This window comes from Elgaria multicarinata, chromosome 1 (genome assembly GCF_023053635.1).
Source record: "Elgaria multicarinata webbii isolate HBS135686 ecotype San Diego chromosome 1, rElgMul1.1.pri, whole genome shotgun sequence".
Taxonomy (NCBI): domain Eukaryota; kingdom Metazoa; phylum Chordata; class Lepidosauria; order Squamata; family Anguidae; genus Elgaria; species Elgaria multicarinata.
Window position 1 is genome coordinate 201262676 of NC_086171.1, and position 17559 is coordinate 201280234.

The window sequence follows — 17559 nt, forward strand, 5'->3', positions numbered from 1 at the left end:
CTCTTTCGAAAGAGGAAGTAAACAACGTGTACGTGGCCCATTCAGTGGGTTGTTTTGATCCTGCTGCTTCTCCAGCACACAGCAGGAGATAGCAGATAGCAGCAACTTCCGTCTTTAAAAATAAGTCAGACTTACTGGGGTGTGTCGCGAAGAAGGCTAGAAGGGCGGGAGGCGCGTGGGAAGCAGACGAAGTCATGAGAGGGACCCGCGAAAAACTGTGAGTGCCCAGCAATGAACGTTCAATAAAACGCTCATCTGATGGAGCTCTGTGTCTGCTATTCATTTCAAACGCTGACACCTAGACAACAACAGCCTTAGCTGGGTAGGGGGAAAGCCTGCCCACTTCCAGGGCCGGTGTCAAGTGTAAGCATGCCTGGACCCGCAACCCAGCAGGGTCCCACTGGTAAGAGTCCTCTGTAGTTGCTCCTCTTCTTCACCACTGTAACCTGCTTGTTCACTTCCCTCTTGCTCTGGCCCAGACGATGGTGGTGATGAAAGGAGCAGCAGAAAATGCCACTGTCTACTTGCTCACTACCTCTCTGCAAGCAAATGGTAGCAATGATGAAAACAAGGACAAAGAGAAATAGCAGCTGGGGACAAAAATGGTTGTGAGAAGATAAATTCACTGAGAGAGGGGGGTATTGAGGGTTTCTTGCTCAAGGACCCTCCAAATCCTGGAGCCTGCAACTGCCCCCTTCCCTCATCAGTTTTTCCCAATTCAAAATCACATCTATCAAGAAGGAATTGTCTGACCACCAGTTCCCATGGAAACTCATCACCTGTCGTTTCCCTAACAAAAGGTTGGCAGAGTTAGACCTTCTGACTAAGCTTAAGCAGCTCTTCTGGCCCCATTACCCCACAAGGAAGTTAAGAGCATGCGGTCCCCAAAAGGTTAGCCACAAGGAAATACAGATCTCGGGTTGCCAAAGGTTCCCCACCTTTGGAGTAGAGAATCCTGAGTGAGATGGGCAAATAGTTTGACTTGATACAAGGCAGATTCCTATGTTCTGATCACCAGCTCAATAACTGAGTGAATGAGAATAAGAACGATAGATGCCGTGGTAGATCTAGGTAATTTTAAGCTAGGCTGGCCATTTACACATTGTCCAAAAAGAGGAAATGCATCATCCAGAGAGAGAAGGGCACAGGGGGCTGAATTTCATAACATTTGCATATACTAATGTATATTTATAAATGCAAATTTAGAAATAATAACTATGATTTAAATAGTAACCCTATATACATCAGTTGGTGGGGAATGTGGGCAGGAGGGTGCTGTTGCACCTGTGTCCTGCTTGTGGGTTCCTGGTCAACAGCCGGTTGGCCACTGTGTGAACAGAATGCTGGACTAGATGGAACCTTGGTATGATCCAGCAGGGCTCTTCTTATGTTCTTAGGAATACAACACCTCTCACCACAGTGGGGAGGACAATGTCTAGTGCCCATTCTAAGGCTGGTGTTCCTCCAGTCTGTAATGTTGGATTATGTCCAGAAGAGGAGGGATCAAGGAGATAGTATATGTTTCCCTGGGAGCCCTCCCAATCCAGCACCTCTGCTTGGGCTGAGTCAACAGGTATCATGGGCCAGGCCTTTGAAGCTTTTCATCACCACTCTTATCAGATTTGCTGATTTTAAGATAAGAATACAAGATTTCCAGTGACTGAAGGAATGTATTTGTTATGCTTTGAATGTGTTGTCTTGTCTTGTCTTGCTTTATTAACCTGATTTAGCTAAATAAAATTATTTCTTTTACCCACTGGCGTGTTCTTTGCCTTTGAATATCCAAGAAGAACCATTGGGGCTATTCAGAGTCAGACAACATGCTAACCCGCACTCAGTGGTTGAACTGTGGGTTAGAGTGTTGTCTGAACCCAGGACATTTTCAGCAGGGTGGCTTGTTAATCATCCTGAACAACCCAACAACAAACCATGGGTTCTCAAAGTGGCTTGTTTGAGGAAAACATAAGCCACGTTGCATGGTTGACAAGCCACCCTTCGGGAAATGTTCTGGGTACAGATAACATGCTAATTCGTGTTTCAACAAACAACCCACGGTTCAACAACAATCCACACTCAGCCGCTGAGTGTGGGTTAGCGTGTTGTGTGAACAGCACAGCCCCACTGTCTACTGACAAAACAATTGGCAAAACACTATGCCAGCCAAGGTGCTGACTTGTTTCCATCATCTGCTGCTCTCTGACGAGTCAATTGGGCCCATCCAGGGCAGCAGGGCCCTGGCCTGACCCCAAGGCACAGCCTTAGCTGCATCACTGGAGAGATGAATGAAGTATAAGAGTGGTAATGAGAATGTGGGTATTCTCTGAGTGTTTTCCTTCAAGGGGTGATAAGACTTTCAAATATTCCCTCCCTGATAGGCTAGTTACTATTATGATTGTTATGGGACGGTTTTCCCATAATAACTGTGGCTTTCCCGTTATCACCGTGCCTCCCAACCAACCCCTGGGCCAGGTATCTCATAGGTTTTTATTCCAGCTTTGAAAGGGTCTTCATTCCAAAAAGCCTGCAAATATTTGTTCGGCAAAAGAGAATTGCTTTGATTGCCTGATTAAACTCTTTACAATCTCTCCTCTGTAAGAACAAATAAATATGCTAGTCAACAGATGGCCTTTGGAACTTGCTAGGAGCAGCCACGCGGCCAACAGTAACATCTTTAAACTACTTCCTGCTTCTCAGTTTTGGTCCCGGCTATTTCGAAAGCAGAGACTAAACACTAAACACCAGTCATCCAAGACTAAATACCTCCACCTTTTCCTCCAAACTGCACCGGGAAGGACTAGGAGCCATTGATAGCCTTCCCCTCTGGGAATTTATCCAACCCCCTTTTAAAGCCATCCAAACTGGTGACCATCACTACATCTTGTGGCAGCAAATTCCATAGTTTAACTATGCGCTGTGTGAAAAAGTCCTTCCTTTTATCTGTCCTGAATCAGCTTCATGAGATGACCCCGAGTTCTAGTATTATGGGAGATTATTATTATTATTATTTATTTATATAGCACCATCAATGTACATGGTGCTGTACAGAGTAAAACAGTAAATCGCAAGACCCTGCCGCATAGGCTTACAATCTAATAATGGAGAAAGATGTCTCCCTATCCGCATTCTCCACACCTTGCATAATTCTGTACACCTCTGTCATGTCTCCCCTTAGCCTCCTTTTTTCCAAGCTAAACAATCCCAGTTGATGTAACCTTCCCTCATAGGGGAGATGCTCCACCCCCTTAATCGTTTTAGCTGCCCTTTTCTGCACTTTTTCCAGCTCTATAATATCCTTTTTTAGGCGTGGTGACCAGAACTGTACACGGTATTCTAAGTGTGGTCGCACCATAGATTTGTATAAAGGCAGTATGATACTGGCAGTTTTATTCTCAATTCCTTTTCTAATTGTTCTTAACATGGAGTTTGCCTTTTTTACAGTGGCCACACACTGGGTGGACATTTTCATCAAGCTGTCCACCAGAACCCCAAGATCTCTTTCTTAGTTGGTCTTTATAGAAATGCAGATGATGATGATGGTGATGATGATGATGATGATGATAATTTGTGGCCTCTGCTAGGTAGGGTGACTGCTTACACATTTCCAAAACAGAGGAAATGCATCAGCAAAAAACAGGCCAGAAGAACACGGAACTTCCTACAGCTCAGAAGCGAGGGGGAGAGTAAAACGGACAAGAGTATTTTAATTGCTTGTGTCCTTCCTCATATCCCTCCATCAGCATCTTTCACACACAGACAGACAGACACAGACAGACACAGACAGACAGACACACACACACACACACACACACGCTGTTGCCTGCAATGACTGGGCATGCATCCAATGGAAAAGTAAAGAAACCAATGGAGCAAAAGCATGATCTCATGCCATGAAGTGTCTGAATAAGTAGAAAATCTTCCATGAATCATTCAGCAGATGTTATAACGTAAATATACCCAAAGCCATCACAGTGTCAGTGGCAAAGACCATTAAAGCTTATAAACGATCCAAGCGTTTAATATCAGCAGAGGGAGATGTCTGAAACAGCAATCCAAAGATGGAAGGTGTGGGTTTCACACTTTGGCGACATAGCCGGCCGTGCCCAGGCTGTGAGGCTCATCTGTTCTGAATCCACCATGTGCCCGTGGTATGCGCCACTCCATTAAAGAAGAATTAATGACAGCAAAGCTGAAGATTTAGTTCCTTAAATTGATGGTGGTCCAACAGAGATCTTTCCCTGGTTGTGTACACAACTATTCCACTAGCATCTCCGTTCACGGGTTTTGCAGGGGCTTGAGAAACCCGCAAAACCCAAACTATCAGGGGCAATCATGTGAGAAAAGCAATTCTTGATCTGGTTCCCAGGATACGCTGGGTTCACTGTGGGGTCTTTAACTCATGATGAGCTATGGTGTGTGCTGGGCACTGTTCTGAATATGCAACCCTCACATAATGCCCTCAATGGCCGGGTTAGGACAACATGGTGCAACCCCCATAGGGGGGTTGCATATTCAAAATGGCGCTTGGCACGCACTGCAGCTCACTGTGGGTTAAATAACCCATGGTGAGTCCAGCGTGTTGTGCAAACTGGGCCACTGTGTACCAAAAGTAATGATGGACCTGTTTTACCGACGCTGCTGTGCAGCTCATTCCCCCTGAAATCCCGCAGTATCACTGCTGTGGGGTGAGGCCAGGAAATCCCCAAGCCAGGAGGGAGTGTGTGGGTTTCCGGTGATCATCTGGATACTAGAGTCTTCCCCCTGCCCTTTCTCCAGCTTTCAGCAATCAATCACTGGTTGCCATCCACCCCAGAACACCCCCAGATCAATGACAGATCGAGGTCACACAGCAGAAGGACTGTTGTGACCTCGTTTCCAAGGGGAAAGTTAGTCCCTGACTTTTTTTTACAGCGCAGCTTCAGGAAAAGCCCCACAGTGGCTTAGAGTCAGCGGCTGCATCATATAACTGACAAAGTGCCACTGTGCAGCCATTGTGGGGCAAATGTTTAGAAAGCCCCAATGTCAATATCCTACCACTTTTTCAACTTGAGAACATAAGAACATAAGCATGGTCCATCCGTGCTGGATCAGACCAAGGGTCCATCTAGTCCAGCACTCTGTTCACACAGTGGCCAACCAGCCATCAGCCAGGGACCAACAAAGCAGGACTTGGTGCAACAGCACCCTCCCACCCATGTTCCCCAGCAACTGGTGCACACAGGCTTACTAACTCGAATACTGGAGATAGCACACAACTATCTGGGCTAGTAGCCATTGTTAGCCTTTGCCTCCAGAAATTTATCCAACCCCCTTTTAAAGCCACCCAAATTGGTGGCCGTCACTACAACTTGTAGTACTGAGTTAAATAATTTAACTATGCACTGTGTGGAGAAGTCCTTCCTCTTATTTGTCCTGGATCTCCCACCAATCAGCTTCATGGGATGACCCCGGGTTCTAGTATTTTGAGAGAGGGAGAAAAATGCTTAAATACAATTGTCTGACTCGAATTCCCACATTGTCCTCATCCCATCTGTCCTCACCCCAACTCCCGAAGCTAGAAAAACGGCTGGCAAAAAGGCTGGTTCATGAACCCATAGCAAAAAAGTGACACTTGCTTCCTTTGGGTGAAACACAAGAATCGGTGTTTATAGGCTTTCTATAATTGCAGAGTTTTACTACTGCATGAGGCTCTGAATTTGGCCTATGACCCTGCTTCCAGATCCTCACCATGCTTTTTATAGCTGAACTGAGAGTGACTGGTTGCCAGCTGACAATGACGCTGGTTTCAAAATGGAGTAAGTGTTACATTTTGGATTCAGGAGCTTTCAAGCGGCCACATGTTTCAGAAGTTTCAGCTAGTGCAAAATGCAGCAGCTAGGCTGCTGACTGGTACATCCCACAAAGACCATATAACCCTGGTCTTAAAAGAACTGCACTGGCTGCCTATACGCTTCCGGTTGGAATTCAAGGTGTTGGTAATGACATTTAAAGCCCTAAATGGCTTGGGACCTCGATACTTGAGAGAGCGCCTCTCCCTATATATGCCTTCCTGAGACTTGAGATCTGTTGGAGGAGCCCTTCTCAGCATCCTACACGTCCTACAAGACATACACTAGGGTGGGAAATGGGAGAGGGCTTTCTCTGTTGCGGCACCCTGGCTGTGAAACGCCCTCCCCTTAGAGGCCCGACTGGCGCCAATGCTGACATGGCTTTTTAACAAAGCCTTTGGTGGCTAAATTCACCAAGCGTGCACATTGTTTTAACTGTTTTAATTGGTTTTACTGCTTTTAAATTCTAAACTGGTTTTAGCTTGATTAGTGGTTTGCTTTTAGCTGTGTATATTTATTGTTTTATATTGTTGTATAATTTTATCTGTACGCCACCCTGAGTTCCTAGTGATATAGGGCGGGATACAAATGTTTTAATAAATAAATAAATAAATAAAGGATTGTCCTCTGACAGCCCTTGAAACAGAGGACTGTCTTCTGTAAAGTGGGACAGATAGCCACGTGGCACACCCTTCCTCTTACTTTTATTTATTTTTTAAAGGAAGCATTTTAAATACAAACCCAAAGCTCCTGTGAGATTTATGGGGCAAGGAGATGTCAGGGCCATTTACTGCTGGTTTTTGCTGTTATCTTCCCCTCCTCTTAGGAGCTCACGGCTTCTTAATGGGCCATTGTTTGATTCTGCAGGCCACTAGCTCCTACAGCACGGAGGACTGCATCGGAGCGGTGCCCTCAGAGTCTGAAGTGTCTGGTCAAGCTGTGTTCTCTTGACATTCCCAGATGGCAAGTTACTGGATAAAGCCTCCTCCCTCTATGTAACCTCTTCTGAGCCAGAGGAGGAATCAAGGCCAGAAGGAAGGCCATTAAGATGTTTCTCTTGGTGAATAATAATAATAATAATAATAATAATAATAATAATAATAATAATAATAATAATTTATTTCTTACCCACCTCTCCTTGTTCAACCAAAAGCCACCCTTCTCCTCTTGTAACTTAAGCCCATTAGATCTAGTCCTCAGTGCAATCCCGTCCGTGTGAGCATCTCTTACCTCCTGGCCAGCCTCCACAGCTCTGCTAAATGGTTTTGGAACCGCCCCAGGTTGTCCGTCATGGGCTGGAATTGGAGCGACAGCCGGCTGGACAGGCAGGGCGCTGTTTCCTCCTGCAAGACACAGTTACTTTATAAGCTTATCTCCACCCTGCACATTACTCAACATCTTGCTGAAGCCCATAACAAGATTTGTATGGTGGAGTTGTGGCTCCAAAAGTAATCATCCCCTAGGCCACAAAATGTGTTGTTGTTGTTGTTATTGATGATGATGATGATGATGTGAACCGCCCAGAGAGCTTCGGCTATTGGGCGGTATAAAAATGTAATAAATAAATAATAAAAATAAATAAATAAATGATGACAGTGACATTCTGCAGAAGCCAGGTTTTCTGACGCCTCTTCTGCACTAAACAGGGGCTTGTCTATACAGCTTGTTTACTTCGACCTAAATGCGCATATTCGTGTTTCAGGACACATGACGCAGCCGTCCATTTGCCGTAGTGCCAGGTTTTTACCCCGATAGTGTGCATATTTGCATTTGCGATTTACCGCGACTTTTGGATCACGTCCGAGTTTGCACCGTGTTATGACTATGTGTCATTGGGGGATTAAATCACATTTTGACATGTGGGCAGAGTTTTGAGGGTAGGACAAAGTGATTGGTTGATTCCCCAGCTTTCCACCTATCGCGTCCTCTGGCTGCCTCGTTCCTTCCCGCCATTTTCATGTTGCATTAAGATGGAGATTTCAAAATGAAAACAAAGTGGGGTGAATGAGCAGCGAGAGACAGGAGACGTGTTCAGTCCCCTGCTCGCATCCTCCTCTGCTGCCTTGTTCCTTTCCCCACTCGCATTTCCTCTTCTATGAATCTGCGGAGCTCCGCAGATTAAATTTATAGCTTGCCTCGTCTATAATCCATAGCCTTGTATGTGTGAGTGTGCGTATGTGTGCATATGCGCATTAATAATTGCTCTATAAAAAAATCAGGAAATAAATAGGTGTCGCTGCTGCAGTGCAATGCTCTTTACCTAGATTCGGATTAACGAAAATTTGGGCTTATATTTAATGAGGAGCAATGCCGTTGTCATATAGAAGGGGGCCTGGTGTAGGTAGACATTCAGGTAACCTGGATGGAAACCATTTAGGGCTTTAAAGGTCAAAACCAGCACTTGGCATTGGGTCTGCAAATGTACTAGCAACCAGTACAGCAGGTACAGGAGTGCTGTAATATGATCTGACTGTCATAGAGTTATAGAATAGTAGAGTTGGAAGGGGCCTATAAGGCCACCACTCCAACCCCCTGCTCAATGCAGGAATCCACCTTAAAGCATCCCTGACAGATGGCTCCGTAAAGGGCACAAGTAACTTCATTCCATACCAGCTGAAGTTCCCCCATCATCTTCTAAGGCAGCCACACAAAGGCATTACGGTAGTCCAGTCTGAATGTAACTTAGGGCTGGCCCTATCATGAAGCAGCCTGATGCAGGTGCCTCAGGCAGCAGAATGGGAAGTGCGCTGAATTGCGCCACTCTCTCCCTTCAAAGGCCATGCTGCTTCTCGGTGCTGCTGGCCACCTCCTTAGCCAGCCAGCTCGCCGCTTGCTCACTTGCTTCCTCCCACCTAGCCATTTGCTCACTCGCTCCTGCCTGCCTCTGCCCCATGTGCCTTGGAGCTGCTGCTCCTGCCTGCCAACCCAGCTTGCTGCAACCTGCCTGCCTCCCCGCCCACTCACCTCCCACCCTTGCTTCCAATCTGCTTGGCTGGCCTGCCAACCCAGGTGGCCACGTCCACCAGCCTGCTCTCATGTGCCTGCCGGCCTAACTGCCACTCTCGCCTGGCAGCCACTCCCACCACGGGATGCCTGGAAGATAGTCCGGGACCACTTGCAATAATCCAGCGGGCTTCTTGCAATATTCACATTGGCTGGCTGGTCAGCTGGCCAGCCAAGCAGGTTGGGTGGGAGGGGAGGCAGGAGACAATCAAACAGATAGGTGGGAGCAGCCAGCTGGGTTAGCTGGCTGGCCAGGTGAGTGGCAAAGCAGGTTAGGTAGGAGGCTGGATGGGAGGTGGTGGCCACCGCCAGAAGAAGACGAAGAAGTGGGGTGACAGTGGCGACTCGCTTGAGTTGGCAACATGCCTTGGGCGGGGCCTGGAGGCCAGACCCACTTTCCCTGGATTGGGTCCAGCTGACGAACCAACCTAGGTTGGCAAAAGGCACACCTGGCTACTGCTGCCACCTGTGCTTCCACAGACAGTGAGTGATGAGTCCAGAATGACCCCCAAGCTATGAACTTGGTTCTGAAAGGGGAGTGCAACCCTGCCCCACATGAGTGGAATCCTTCTATCTACAGTAGGTCAGCAAAAAATTCCCACCCAAACAATTTGTGTCTTGTCTGGCTAAATCTTCAGCTCCTTCACATTTATTCATCCCAAGAATTGCCCGCTGTTGGAGACAGAAGGATGTACTGAACGGGCCTCGCTCTGCAGTCAGCAATGCAGTTCTACCTAATTGGAACACAGAAATATAGGAAGCTGCCACATGCTGAGTCAGACCATTGGTTCACCTAGCCCAGTATTGATCACAATGACAAGCAGCAGATCGCCAAGGTTTCAGGCAGGAGTTTTCCATCCCTAACTGGAGATGCCAGGGATCGAACTTGGGACCTTCTGCATGCAAAACATGTGTTTGGCCACTGAGCTCTCGGCCTCTCCCATTGCTTCTGAGCCCAATCCAAGCTCCTGATGCTTACCTTTAAAACTGTAAGTGACTTGGGACCCAAATACCTGAAGAAGTGCCTCCACCCATACCAACCGGCCCATCCATTAAGATTGTCAAATCACGTTGTTCCATCGGTAGGAGAACGTTGTGGATCTACGAAGGAGAGGACCTTCTCAGTGGTCATTCCCCGACTCTAGAATGCGTGGGTCGAGAATGTACCCACTAATGTTAAAGGAAGCCAGATTCCAGCTGGACGTCAGGAAAAACTTCCTGACTGTTAGAGCAGTACGACAATGGAACCAGTTACCTAGGGAGGCTGTGGGCTCTCCCACACTAGAGGCCTTCAAGAGGCAGCTGGACAACCATCTGCCAGGGATGCTGTAGGGTGGATTCCTGCATTGAGCAGGGGGTTGGACTCGATGGCCTTGTAGGCCCCTTCCAACTCTACTATTCTATGATTCTATGTACCCCCATAGAGCTCCTCCATGTGAACTAGGGTTCTGTCCCTGTCAAATGTAGGTGAGATGAATGTGCATACATCAGTATGCGTGCAGAGTCCCTTTCCACACTGGCCGAACGCACGTATTTATTTATAATTTATTATCATTTATAATTATAATTTATAGTTGTATAATTTTATAAATTTATTTATAATAATATTTATTTATTTATTTATTTATTTCACTTCTGTATCTCCTCATAGTCAAAACTCTCTAGGCAGTTTACAAAGGTTTAAATAATGTTATAAAATACATTACAGAAAATGTGAACCTGTTTGTTTGTTTGTTTGTTTGTTTATATAAAACATATCAATATGTTTTTATGCTCAACAGATATTTAAAACCAATTTTAAATAATCAACCTTAAGACAAATCTAGGACCCGAATCTGAATCCAAATCTAGGACCCGAATCCAAATACATTGTGTGCTGCCAAATGCCTAAGAGAAGAGGGAAGTCTGAACATGGCGCTAAAAAGGTTTATGCTGTTTGTATCCTGTTCTTCCTCCAACCCTGTCTGATCCCACTTTCTTGTTTTCCTCTTGGCTAATCTCCCCTCATTTGCAAATAGCAAATTGATTTCTTATACACCTGCTACAAAACCAAATAGCGTTTTTATTTCAACAAGGATCATATTTCATAAAACAAGTAATGGAAAATTAAAGTCGTACCAGTGTGTGTGTGTGTGTGTGTGTGTGTGTGTATGCATGTGTCTTTGATAAAAGAATTTGGAAACAAGCTGCCATGTGCTGTCTGTTATGCAATGTGAATGGCAAATTAACTCTTCACCAGCAGCCCCAATCCTGGGCAACAGATCTGAAGGTCTCTTCTGTCCCCCTCCCTTCTTCCTTTTCAGATCTCTGCTTGCATGCAGTTAGAGTGCGAACAGCAGGGCTCTAATTAAGAGGGAATGGAACCCCCCCCCCTTATTAAGGTAAATAAAACATTGGAATTACTGCCTCTGCTCTGTCAACAAAAATTTGCAAGCATGGTTGCATGCATAAACAGGTACATAAGTGTTACTGTTAAATATTTATAACGAAATAATACCCAGAGGATCAAATCAAGGTTGCGACATTCTGTGCGGAGTATAAACACATAGATTGGGGGACGGCGCCATGTGAGTAAACAGCTACATGGGAAAGGGACTCGTGTACTAATTGGATAGGCCGAAGTACAACACAGGCAAACCAAAATCATAAAGATTTTATTTACAAAAAACAGGAGCCTGGTCAACCTGAGTTCCAGGGCCGGCCCTACCATTAGGCAGGATGAGACAACTGCCTCAGGCGACAGATACTGGGGGGCAGCAGCAGCCCAAACCTTTCCTCCTAAGCTCCCCACCGCCCCCAGCAAGGCATTTCCCTCTCTTGGAGGACAGAACTCTGTGTGCTCTGTCCTGTACCCCCAAAACTAGCCTGCTACCATTGGCTCTTGTGGCTATTGCTATCCCATCAGCCCTGAAGGAAGATTATTTGCCATTTCTCTCAGCATTTGTACATGGAATTTCTTGTCATTTGCCTCGGGCAGCAAAACGTCTTGGGCTGGCCCTGCTGAGTTGACGAGCTTTTTTTACACGGGGCATTTATACGCTTGTGATTCCTTATTCGCGCTTAAAGGTAAATAGGCAAACACAACTTTAACAAATATGTCACCTTTTCTTTCCCTTCTATGAACCTAAACAACATCCTTTTTGTGGAGTTATTTACTTTGGGGGGAAATCCCTCATTGGTGCCATAATTTCTACTTTATTTTGATGCACCAGTTAAAAATAAGGAGACATTCAGTAATAGTAATAATTAATTTACCTAGACCATATGTTGTTACAAGCTGTCTGGTCAGTAAGGGTGTTGTTGATTGTGTGTCTGGGGGTATTTTTAAATCCATACCTTCAGCAAAGTTTGAGTTGAAAAGAGCATGATTCATAGGAACTAATATTAAAGGGCTGTTATGTATCCAGGTACCATTTATACATCTGTGCTATAAACAATGGGTTGGATCCAGACTTAATCATGCTTCGAGTAAATCCACTGAAATCAATGGGACATTAGCCCTAAATCTCAGTGAATTCAATGGATCTATTCTAACCATAATTATGTTTGAATTCAACTCAATTATCTTACTCAATTCCATATATTAATTTAGAGTCTAACTGGTGGGAAGACGGGGGAGACATGATAGAGATTTTTAAGATATCCCCCTCTCATAACACCAGAAACTTGGGCAGTACATCTTCGTGCCACACCTACATTATGGAAGTCTTTGAAGGTCTCTACATTAAGGGAAATCACATTGTTTACTTGGGGCTGTTGTGCTTCCTGCTTCTGTGGCGTGATAGATATGGGCTGAATTACACGGGAGGAAAAGGCTGGCAAGGAGGAAGATCCTGCTGTTTCCCAGGGCTCCTTTAAATGCCAGACATATTTGAATTGAGGGAGCACCTCTCTCCCTGGCATGTATGCAAAGGCATGTGCGGCCGGGGGGTGGGGGAGCCTTGTTTTCATCTGCTGTAGGTCTGCAACCCTCAGCACACTTACTTAGGAGCAAGCCCCATTGAACACAATGGGACTTACTTCTGACTAGACACACAGGGAACTACTAGCACAAACCAACAGAAAGCTTATCCCTGAACTTCCTGAAAATGGGATGGTGGTGGGGAGACAACCTGTTTGTTGACAACATCATGAAATCGACCCTCCAAACTTCCATGAGTGGCCAGTTACAAGCGTGTTATAAAATGTTCATTTAGAGAAACCCAAAGTCAAATATACTCATTTTTTTAAAAAAACAAATAATACATTATGTTCTATTTCACCCTAAAATCAGATTTGTAAAATTCAGGATGAGTGGATTACATTTATTTTGCTTTGTCCTTATTACAACATTGCAATATGCCTTAGGTTCCACTCCTTTTCTTTTCCAGCAGGAATCCTGGTTTTTGAAATAGTGGTACCTTTTTTTTTCTTTTGCATGCACCCCAACTATTTAATCACAACAGTGATTAAAAAGCAATATCTCCCATTTTGTGTTCTGCTCCAGTAAATGTATCTGGTAAAGTAGAGCCTCAGAATCTAGGGTGAGCTCTGTCAGAGGTGGAGTCTATAAGCACACCTTCCCTTCTTTCTTTTGCAATTTCGTCAAGTAGATGCTGGTGGCTCTGATGTCCGTGGGGCGGAAAATCTGCTCCGGGTTTCAGCCAGAACTCTAATGGAGCTGTCCAAGGCACTTCACACTTTGGATAGTTTCTTCAGAGTTCTTACTGGTTCTGGCTGAAACCTGGAACGTATTCACTGCCCCACTGACATTGGCTCCACTGGCCTCCACTGGTTTAGTATACAGTCCAATGGTTTGTGGGAGGGTGCTTCACTGGCCACAGGATCCTGCAGACCTCTTCAGAGGGGGTGGGGATTTGTGGCAGAAGTCCGCCCTTGATCAGTGGTGGAAAGTTTCACTTGTTTGGCTGCCCCACAGGCGGTGCTCTACAGGTGATAAGGGGAGGAAAAAGGGCATTCTGGGAGTGTGTCTCAGGGACGGGTTTCCACTGTGGCCACTGTGTGAACAGAATGCTGGTAGGGTGACCATATGAAAAGGAGGACAGGGCTCCTGTATCTTTAACCATTGTATTGAAAAGGGAATTTCAGCAGGTGTCATTTGTATATATGGAGAACCTGGGGGAATTTCCTCTTCATCACAGCAGTTAAAGCTGCAGTGCCCTGCCCTCTTTTAAATCTGGTCACTCTAGTATAGCTCCTGTACCTTTAACTGTTGTGATGAAGAGGGAATTTCACCAGGTTCTCCATATATACAAATGACAGCTGCTGAAATTTCCTTTCCTGTGCAACTGTTAAAGATGCAGGAGCCCTGTCCTCCTTTTCATATGGTCACCCTAATGCTGGACTTGATGGACATTTGGTCTGATCCAGCAGGACTCATCTTACGTTCTTACGGATGGATCCACCAGCTGCAAGGCCCTCCTGTTCCTTGGACATGTCCTCCCCCACACAATGGAGGGGAGGAAACTATGCCTGCTCTTGAGTTATTTTTCCAGCCCATTGGAACCAGTGAGTGGGAAACAAAATTTAAAAAAATGAAAACGAATGAGCAAAAAGGAAAGGCACAAAGCCCGCCCACACACACACACCAAAACTTCAGCCTTGACTGGCTCGTTCCCACCTGCACCAACCTCCATAGGATTACTCTGTACATCTTGAGTGTATTAAGAACATAAGAAGAGCCCTGCTGGATCAGACCAAGGGTCCATCTAGTCCAGCACTCTGTTCACACAGTGGCTGACCAGCTGCCCATAGGAAAGCCACAAGCAGGACACGAGTGCAACAGCAACCTCCCACCCATGTTCCCCAGCAACTGGTGCACACAGGCTTACTGCCTTGGATACTGAAGGTAGCACACAACCACCAGGGCTAGTAGCCATGGATAGCCTTCTCCTCCAGGAATTTATCCAACCCCCTTTTAAAGGCATCCTAATTGGTGGCCATCACTACATCTTGTGGTAGTGAGTTCCATAGTTTAACTATGTGCTGTGTGAAGAAGTCCTTCCTTTTATTTGTCCTGAATCTCCCACAAATCAGCTTCATGGGATGACCCCGGGATTTACTATTATGAGAGATGGAGAAAAAGGTCTCCCTATCTACATTCTCCACACCGTGCATAATTTTGTACACCTCCATTATGTCTCCCCTTAACCTCCTTTTTTCCTAAACTTCACTGATAATTCCCCCTCCACTGACCACCACCCCACCCCTGTGCTGAAATAATTTGCTAAAATGGCATCCTTTGATGGAGATTCAAATCAATAATATTGTCATCATTTTTTAAAAAGTGGGACAGTCATCAATGACATTGCAAAATTCAAAAGGTATATTTTGCTGGACCAAATTGATAGTGCTGATGTAAGATCAGACTGAACTGCACACCGCTGCTCTTCTCTGGGGGGGCTTTTTCTTTAAAATGCACAGAGTGAAATACAAGGCAGAGCCTTTGATGTGCTAATTAAGCTATTCAACCTGTCACAGTGCACTATCAAAAAAAAATGTGATCATAATTTTTGCCTCAAGAGCAGCTCTCTGAAATTCAACATTTTGCTTTATTCTCACATTTTCACTAACAAATTAGTCTGGTAAAAGATATCTATAAACTCTGCCGGTGTTTCTCAAACCGCCATATTTTCTTTTTATAAAAAGACACAAATACTACAATTATACATCTACTCAGAAGTAAGTCCCATTGACTCCAATGGGGCTTACTCCTAGGTAAGTGTGCATACGATAGCTGTAGGATTGCATTGTAAATCTGGTTTCTGCACTCTTTACATACCATATCTTAGAAAAGAAATGAGCTGGCTGTAAAGACATTAACCAGAATGAATAAATTCCTCTCAAAAATAATTAAACTACAAAAGGAGTCTCACTTTAATGAGAACTAAATCACAGGCCTCAAGTTACTTCTAAAGCAATAATGATCAATATCTCCTTTCTATGTTAATTCACCAAAGGAAGATGATTTTCTACCACCTAAAGAGTAGACTTTACATTCTGAGGCTTGCATACCCTCCAACAACTAGATAATACCACATAATTTGGCTTTAATTGGCTTTTTTGGTAACCTACTGCACCACCTAAAATTAATCTCCTGCTTTTTCTTTGCTAATATAAAGAATGTCATATTTCTCATACTTCTGCTCTCTGTCCACTCAGGGACCTCTGTGTTTCATCCAGGAAGAGAGACAGAACTGAATTACAACCAACCTTTAGGTTTTCAGAAATAGGGGTTAGACATCACTTCTTTGAGCTTCTCTACATTTTAAAAAAATCCCGCTGCATTACTAGGGCTTTTTGTTTCTGCTTTCTTTCTGGGTTTGCAATCGGCTCAGTTACATGGTTGGCCACATGGTTTGGATTGAATAGTGCTCTACTCTGTTCACTTCCATTGAGACAGGCCATCTAGTTATTATAGCACAATGCCAAAGTTACACAATGTGAGATCCCACTTTTTATGGATGTTACGTTACCACATTATCTGTAGTTCTTTTAATAGCGGGATTTTCTGGTCATTGATGATGTTGTGTAATGGACCAGCAAACTTCCATGAGTGGCCAATCCCAAACATGCAATACATCACTCATTTAGGGAGGCCTTTGTTTCACAATGCTAGGTGTAATCTAACACCTGCGATTCATTCAGTCTGCAATCACCATTTTGAAACTGAGCCTACATGGCAGACCATAAGATCTGGCCTCATTTTTTAATGTTTCTGTTTCTTCCACCATCTTCTGAACCTTATACCATAGGGTGACCATGTGGAAAGGAGGACGGGGCTTTTGCATCTTTAACAGTTGTACTGAAAGGGGAATTTCAGCAGGTGTCATTTGTATGCTTGCAGCACATGGTGAAATTCCCTCTTCATCACAACAGTTAAAGCCCTGCCCTCTTTGGTATCTGGTCACTCTACAAAAGAGGGCAGGGCTCCTGCAGTTTTTAACTGTTGTGATGAAGAGGGAATTTCAGCAGGTGCTGCATGCATGCAAATGACACCAGATGAATTTCCCCTTTCTATACAACTGTTAAAGATACAGGAGCCCTGTCCTCCCTTTCATACGGTCATCCTATATTCCACTTAGCCGATGGGCACAAAACCTCAAGCCCAAACGCCAAATCCAGCCGACTTGGCCTCATTCCGGCCTGCCTGTGGTCCCTCAAATAACCCCACTCCCTTCCTCTACCCAAACCGCTTTCCCCTACTTTTAATGTTGTTGCCGCCTAAATTAGGTAGTGAAATTGACCCCTGTATACCCCAAAGTTGTCCTCCTTTCTTTAATGATAGCACCACTTCTCCCCCAAAAACAACAGCAGCCCCAAGGCTGCTCCCTACCAGCCACCTGAAAAAGTGCGAGTCTTTCTCCTTCACTGGCTACATTCCAGCTGCCAAATTTCCTTTCAGCCCCCAGCAACAGTGGTGCCCCACTGCTAGTAGCTCTCAGACACCAATGCTCATTAAGCGAACATCTCTAGCACAATCCGATGCCTGTTTAGACAGAAATAAGTCTTACAGCTGCCAGCATCCCCCAGCCAGGATTGGATTGCCCCCTTAAATGCATTTTTGCATTTCAAGTGTTATTAAAAATGCAAATCACAACATTTGTGGGGTGAGGGTGAGGGTCTGATAATGAACTGGATCAGCACAAACGTGGGGAAGGATTTTAACTAGGGTGACCATATAGAAAGGAGGACAGGGCTCCTATATCTTTAACGGCTGTATAGAAAAGGG

At 45.0% G+C, this 17559-nt stretch overlaps 1 protein-coding gene across 1 annotated transcript in view; it reads right to left on the minus strand.

Annotated features, from left to right (window-relative positions):
• Positions 1-3140: 3140 nt before the first annotated feature.
• Positions 3141-17559, minus strand: part of PMEPA1 (prostate transmembrane protein, androgen induced 1) — a 172814-nt gene continuing 158395 nt past the window's right edge. The window contains exon 5 of the transcript XR_010026429.1: positions 3141-3153. The gene's annotated coding sequence lies outside the window, so the exon portion shown is untranslated. The remainder of the gene's footprint in view (positions 3154-17559) is intronic.